Source organism: Silene latifolia, chromosome 4, assembly GCF_048544455.1.
Source record: "Silene latifolia isolate original U9 population chromosome 4, ASM4854445v1, whole genome shotgun sequence".
Lineage (NCBI taxonomy): Eukaryota > Viridiplantae > Streptophyta > Magnoliopsida > Caryophyllales > Caryophyllaceae > Silene > Silene latifolia.
The window spans coordinates 6949269-6957502 of NC_133529.1; positions in this window are offsets into that span (position 1 = coordinate 6949269).

Consider the following 8234-nt stretch of genomic DNA (forward strand, 5'->3'; position numbering starts at 1 on the left):
ATTTTTTACATCAAAAATTATACTTTCCTAAATTTATTTTTGATGATGTGGACGCTCTCAGATCGCTCGAAAAAACTCTCTTTTATATATATATATAGATAGATTAGCACAACTTTCTTTAATTACATTGAAATCCCTTGGTTTCTGGAATTAATATATAGTATTGATTGATTGATTGATTAATATTGATTGGCTTCATCAAAGACATTTATCAAACCCCAACCCTCACCCTCGCCCGCCCCTTGACCCTACCCTGGGCCAGTTCCGGGTCCACCTCTATCAGGCCCAGCCGACCTAGTCCCCACTCGGGCTGACATTCTCTTACCCAGACCGCCATTGACCCGCCCGGCCCGAGTCTCCGCCTGTTTGACCAGCCCTATTTTAGAAGGCAGCTGAATGGTATGCCTGAATCCCATAATATCAGGCCTAATCCCGTAATATCCGGTAAACAATATAATTAATCAAGTTTGAGCCAGCTGGGTAATACAACAATAAGCATAATCATGGAGAATCACTACTCGTTGTTGCGAGTGATGATATAAATACGGGTAACAACATAAGGGCACAAAATACAAAAGAGAGACATTAATTAAATTACAGACTCAATCACAAATTGAAGCAATATATATTTACTAGTATTACTACTAAACAAGATGGTTAAGGGTTGTCATCAATATTTGTTGGTGTTTGTTATCGTCATTCTCACGGTAACTACTCCGACAGCTTTGGGTGCCCGTTCATTAGCCGACGTCCACGTGCCCGCTCATGTTGTTCATTCTAATGCTAATAATGCAGTGCCACGTAGTAAACCAACTCAGCTTGAACTAACAACTGACCTTGAAGCTGTAATTGATTACCAAGTTATTGCTCACGTTGCCTTTACTACGCCTTAAGACGGATGTGTCTGTCTTAAATATATAAGAATATGTGTTGTCGTTGATGCCGTGCCAGGCCCAGACAGTTGATTGGTTTTCAGATTATTGTAAACTTGCTTGTATTGTATGTTTCATTTTTATGAGTTCATTTCTATGTCCTTCACGGAGATACTATAACTCTATCGTGTCTATTATTATTGTTTGTCTTCTTTATGAGATTCTCATTCTGTAATTGCAAATGTACATATTCTAATACTAAATAATACAGTAATGATTTTTTTTTTTCAAGTTTCTAAATACGGTTTGTGTAAGGTGTTATCGATTTATCGACTATGATTACTAATTCCATCGACTTTGAGCGTAAATAAATAATCCATCATTCCGGATTTTTTTTTCCTTTCTAGTTTAAGTTATGTCCATAATCCACTCCCCTTGAAAATAAACTTGGATAGGCAGAGGTGACTAAGGATGCAGCTCTTTGGACAGCTCAGTTCGTCGAGGAAAGGTTCGGGTAAGGGAGTTACATGCCTTAGACATGGATGAATCGTAGCTTTCTCGTTTGCTATTTAAAACCGTTGAAACAATAAAATTAGTTTGAAACCAACGCTATTTCGTTATTTTGTTTTGGTAAGAACACCAAAAAAATTACTTTGCCGTTGATCATGTTCCCAACAATGTGCTAGATGACTATGCAATAAGAGATCAGAATGTAATTTGAGGTAATCAATCGCGATATAAGGGACGAAACGTAATTTGGTCGTATAATTGCTAGATGACTTCGTGCTCCATGTAATCGCGATATAAGGGATGAAACATAATTTGAGCCAATCAATCGCGATATGCCTCAAGCCCTCAACAACTACTTTGTGCTCTCCCACAAACGAAAATCATAAGAAAATAAATTTTGCCAATAATATGACAATTATTAATTGAACGAAAAGCCCGAAAAAGTCTTATTCCGAGTTGTATAAGTATCAGAATTGGCCAACTAACCCGATTGGTAAAAAAAAAATGAGACATTCGTGCCAAATTAGTAAACAAATGACATTCATGCCAAAATGGTAAAAAAAAGATTGATAGCGAAATGGGTAGAAAAAACTAACATGTGAGGCGACTAAATCCCACATCTTAAATGGTTTAGCTAATTAAGGGATACTGCCATCCTAAAAGAGACTTATTCCTAGTCGGAAATATGTGAGGCATCTGAATCCCATAATCTCCGGCAAACAATATAATTAATCAAGTTGGAGGCAGGGTAATGTACAAGCAAGTAGAATCATTAGAAAAAAACAATACTCCCTCCGTTTCATTTTTTTGACTTTATGTCGCTTGTAGATGAACTCTTCGTCTGTATTATTATTGTTTGTCTTATTTATGAGATTCTGTAATTGCTTGCAAGTGTATGACATTGCGCAAAGTTGGATCACCGCGGTCATGTACTCATTCTAATACTACAAATTATATCATAATCCACACTCCCTATTTCTTGCTTTCTAGAACTAGCGTTGGGTTTAAGATAAAACAATAAATATTATTGCCAATAACATGACAAAGCCATGGAAACAATAAAATTAGTTCAAACACAACGCTAGTTCGTTAATTAGTTTTGGTAAGAACACTAAAATTAAAAAATAAAATTCAATTACTTTTGGCGTTGATCATGTTCACAACAAAATGCTAGATGAATAAGAGATCAGAATGTAATTCGAGACAATCAATCGCGATAGACGAGACAACTACCCCAAAGGGACGAAACATAATTCGTTCGGTCGGTCGTATAATTTCTGCAATCCGACTAATGTGCATCACCTACATGATGCCTCCTGGTTGAAAAATGATTGAGGTGGATACTATGAGATTGAGGCGGATACGCCTCAACAACTACTTTGTGCTCTCCCACGACCAAAATCATTAGGAAAATAAATTATTACTCCGTAATTAATTGAACGAAAAACCCAAAAAAGTCTTATTACTAGTACTATAAATACCGGCAACTTCAGTACTAAATTCACAAATTAAAGCAATAAGTGATTATATTTTTTAAAAAAAAAAAAATGGTGAAGGTTTCCCAGTATTTGATCATATTTGTGATTGCCATTCTCACCGTGGCCGCAACTTCAGTTTTTAGTGCCCGCCAATTAACTGATGCTGGTATTTATGTAGGTGCCCGCCAATTAACTGATGCTGGTATTTGTTCAACCATCTCTTTTTTAAGATTTATGTGTTTCTTGTGTTATGAAATTTTCTCTCTTTAATTAATTTGTTCATTATTGTTAACTCTAATGGTGATGGTGATGCACTGATGGATACAGATGTAGAAGACGCTACCAACACCATTGATGTTGACCTTTCTGTTCGTGTTGATGTAGAAGAAGCTATCGACACCGTTGGTGACCTTGGTGCTGATGTAGAAGACGCTACCGACACCGTTGGTGACCTTGGCCAAGGCAATTGAACGGTTTTCACTTTTCAGAATATTATATTGTAAACTTGCTTGTATTGTTTCATTTTTATGAGTTAATGTCTATGTCCTTCATCGAGATAGTATAACTCTTCCGTGTTGTGTATTATTATTTTGTTTGTCTTCTTTATGAGATTCTGTAATTGCAAGTGTATGACAGTGCGAAAAGTTGAATCATCGCGGTCATGTACTCATTTTAATACAAAATAATGATTTTGGCTAAGTTTCTACACTAGTAGAAAAAACCTCTACGGTGACGGTCGAAAATGACTTTTTATGGCGGTTTTAAAGGTTTTGGGTGCGTCGTTTATCACGGGGTCGTATATACTTTTGCGACGGTTGTACAACCGCCACTATAGCTAGTCTACAGTGTCGGTTTTCCAAACAAAACCGCCATTATAACCTTATATAAAACGACGGTTTTTAGACAAAAACCGCCGCTGTAAATCATCTATAGTGGCGGTTATTGTTTGAAAACAACCACATTAGATATTTTAATAATGGTAGTGCACCGCTACATTTCCTCTATAACAGCGGTTGTTTTTACACAATCGTCGTAAAAGGTAAAAATAACGTCGGTTGTAGTTACAGAACCGCCACTAAAGTTACTTATGACGTCGGTTGTATAGCAAAGAACCGTCATTAAATGAATTACTATTTTCGAAATATTTAATTTTTTGACGTCGTTTCTAAAGGAACCATCGTTAAAAAATATTATATTTATTTTAATAATAATTTTCTACTGCAATTTCAGCAGTACCTCCCCCTAAATTTGATAATTCCAAATATTATATGAACAAAATGAAACCTGTCAATAGAAATGTAACCACATTTATATTAGGGTACCCTTTATATTATTCGGAACAACACAAGTCCAACAAACTTACATGAATCTTGCATTACAATATCGAACATAAAATTAACATCTATTATTGTTACCAAAGATAAATCCAATATAATGTATGAATAGCATACACGCCTTACTTGAAAAACTAATCTAGAAGTTGTCTAAAAATTTGGTGGCCCACTCTTCTTTGATCTCATAAATATCGCCACTTGACATGGTTGATTGCTCCATATGCTATAGTTAACAAATAGGTCAATTGGCAACAATATAAATGTACAACTACATAAATAAACCATACCAAGAACGGAAATAAGATATACCTTCAAAAATTCTTCTTCTTTAACCCTCGAAAGGTAAAATTTGTTGTAACTCCTGCAAGATTTGACAATTTCACAATAATTTAAAGAATCAAGCAATCTAGTTCGTAAGTATATTATAGTTACAGGTCATTATATATACTCACCTTTTAACAAGTTCCAACTTTGGGAGATATGTGTTCGTTTGAGGAAATAAGTGCATTACATGAGTTAGATACTGTTGCATTCCTGCAATAAACAATGAAGTGACACATCCTTAAGAAATACTCATCATTTTGAGACTTCAACAATTTTACAAACAAAAAGCATAATGGGGCAACGAGTTACGTATGTAGTACCTAAAGAGGATAAGTTTGCAAAATAAGTTTAGCCGCGACATGTCGTATATGAACTTGCTTAACAAGTTTTCCTCGATTGTGGCTCAGTTCTTTAAGGGTAGCGGGAATGGGTTTCTAGCTTCTACGCAATGTTCGATGAAAACTAATAGATAATCAAATCATAGTGGATACATATATTGAGATTTCTATAAGCTAAACTTCAAACCAAGACAGTCTTAACCTGATCTCAAACTCTGATGGTTCCGAGAGAAAGGTTGTGGAATCAACACTCCCAATTTCGATGCTTCTCAGGGGATGCTTATAGCAGTGCACTTTGCGCTTCAGGATATTCAAGATCGACTGTAGAAAACAGAAACAACAAAGAGATTACTTTTAGGGAGATATGTGTCAAAAAATCTCCTAGACAGATTTGTTCTAGGGAGATGTATGGGGAAATAATGGAAACATAAGAGCCATCAGTTCCAATGTGAAACATGCGTCACAGATCGACAAACAACAAATCAAGATCCTTCCTACTCACCTCAGAAATGTCTTGACAGCCAGATTCCCCATCTCGTAGCTGAGACATCTTAATACATCAGCCTCCATGTCTACCACTTCTTGTTTAGGGTACGTATTTTTAGTCATATCACAAAACTTCTCCACAGGTTTTGGATCAGCCTCCATGCCTAATTTGTGCACATCTCGACTGGGGGTTTGCTCTCCTTTGACACATGCTACTTTTGTTTCAAACAATAAGATTTGGTTGAGACCCACATCTCACCTGAGGGAAGCAGCAAATCAGATAAAGTAGGAGTGGGCTCCGTGTCTTTCCCATGTCGAATAGGAACAGTACCTTGCACCCAACGACTATCAAACATGTTTAGCTGATTTCCGTTTAATTAATTACTAGTATTGGTGTCCGGCTTCGCCCGGGCTACCTCTATTTACCATTAAATGTTTTTTTTTCATTAAATAAAATTACTTAAAGTTACATAACCCATAAATTTATCATTGATATATTTCTCTATGACATATCCTTAAATTACGATGAAATAAATTTTGAGACAAATTCACTACTCCCGCTATTAATATTTTAATCTTATTAATGAAACAATAGTAATAACATTTCACTACTTGCCCGTAGTCATTGTTACTTTCACTACTCCCGCCGTAATTATTGTTACTGTCACTATTGCCGCATTAATATTGATAATTTCACTACTCCACCGTAATTATTGTTACTTTTACTATTGTCGCATTAATAATGATTATTTCACTACTCTTGTTGTTGTTTCTACCACTATCATTAATCTCGCTGATAATATAATATTGTTAGTTTTACTATTCAAATGAGTAATTACTATCATATAACTATATCCAATGTTACTACAATTCTTTTCTTTACTGACGAAATTACTTTTACTACTTAGACATACAATTTTAAGAGGATTATATATTTATTTAACTATATTACATACTCCCTCCATTCAACTCCACACTACCACTTTTTTTTCACGTTTGCCAACGCGTCTTTTACGCACTAAATATCGTTAGCTACGTAGTTGCAAAAAAATATAAAAGTTAGATATTTTTAATGTACCCGTAACGACGAATAAAACAAGATCCCACATGAATATATTTTCACTTATGTATTGGGAGAAAATTGAAATTGAATGTTTAACTATGAATAGTGTATAAAATAGATAATGTTAGTATGGAGTTGAATGGAGGGAGTATATGCATTAAGTCAAATCGAAAAAATTATGCAAAATTATATATTATGGAATCTAACTTGAATTATTTATAACCTACTTATATTATATTTTTGTATGTTAAATAATTAACATCTTTATACATCTATAAACTATAAAGTTTAATAAAATTGCATAGATATTTAAATTTAATATATAGTTTTGGGAAAATTGAAAATCACTACCAACTTTAACAGTCTTTTTCATAATCACTACCAAGATAAAAAAAAGTTTCATAATCACTACCCTAAAGTCATCTCCGACTTAAAAACAATACCAGTTTGCATTTTCCGTCAAATTTAACAAAAAAGTGACCAGTTTACCCCTTGCTTCTACATAACTCTTCAACTCTTCAACTCCTCCCCTCTTCAACTCCATTTTTCATTTCATACGACAAATCCATCTACTCCTCTTATCTCTTACTAAACCCTAAAAATTTCCCCCTTTTCTGAAATTATTGATTTAATCTGTCTGCTTTCCCGTGTTCTTCAATAAATCCGTGTTTGTTATTGAGCTGTTCGTCTATCCCAGGTAAAATTTCAAATCTTCTACTGTAATTATTGTTCTTTAGATGATGTTATTGCAATTTTATTTTGATTTCTTGTTTTATTGTTACTAATCATCTACTTTAATAATTTCATGTTTATTTTTGAATTAGTTGTTGGTTTTGATGTTGAAATTCTTAGTTTAATTCAAATTTTGTGTTTGTTTTTAAATCAGTTGTTGATTTGGATGTTCAGTTCCTATTTTAATACCCATTTCATGTTTTTATTTTACCCAGTTGTTGCTTTTGATGCTGATTTCTTATTTTAATCACACTTTAATCAATTGTTTTATGTAGAATGGACGACGTGGCACCTTTTAGAATGAACATTAGGCTCCATTTTGGGGGTGATTTTAAATATGCGAATCGCAAAACTCAGTATGTTAATGGTGAGACTAATGTTATACCTGAGGTTTATTCAAATCAAATGAGTTATAGGTTTTTGTTTGACATAGCCAGAAAGGTAGTTGGCAAAAACTATGTTCCTATAATATATTATAGGCAGTTTGGGAAGAATCTTACAAATGGAAGGGTAGTAATTGCTAGGGATTAGGATATGGTTGAGGTAATAACACATCTTGCAAGTCAAACATGTTAACTAACAACATGTGTGAGAGCTTCAATGCTATTTTGAAAGAGGTAAGGGATAAACCAATTTTAACCATGATGGAGTGGATTAGGAGATATGTCATGAAAAGACATTATGAGAAAAGAGAAGGTGTGAAAGTTTTTGATGGTAAGGTGATGTCTTATGTGGATAAGTTTTTGAAATGGGCTAAGAATGAGGCTGATTGTTGTGATGTATGGGCATCATCTAATTTTTCTTTTGAGGTGATGTATATGAACAAAGAGTATGTAGTGGATCTGCCAACACAAACTTGTACATGTGGTCATTGGCAGCTAGCTGGACTTCCATGCCAACATGCAATTGCTACCATCAATAACTAGAGGGCAAATTATGAGGATTTTGTTCATGAGGCATATACAAAGGAGAAGTACATGGCAGCCTATGAACACCCTATACCTCCAATGCCTGGAATCAGTCAATGGGAAAGGGTGGATATGGTTGAACCCTTACCACCCCCTTATAGAAAATTGCCAGGAAGAACAAGTTTAAAA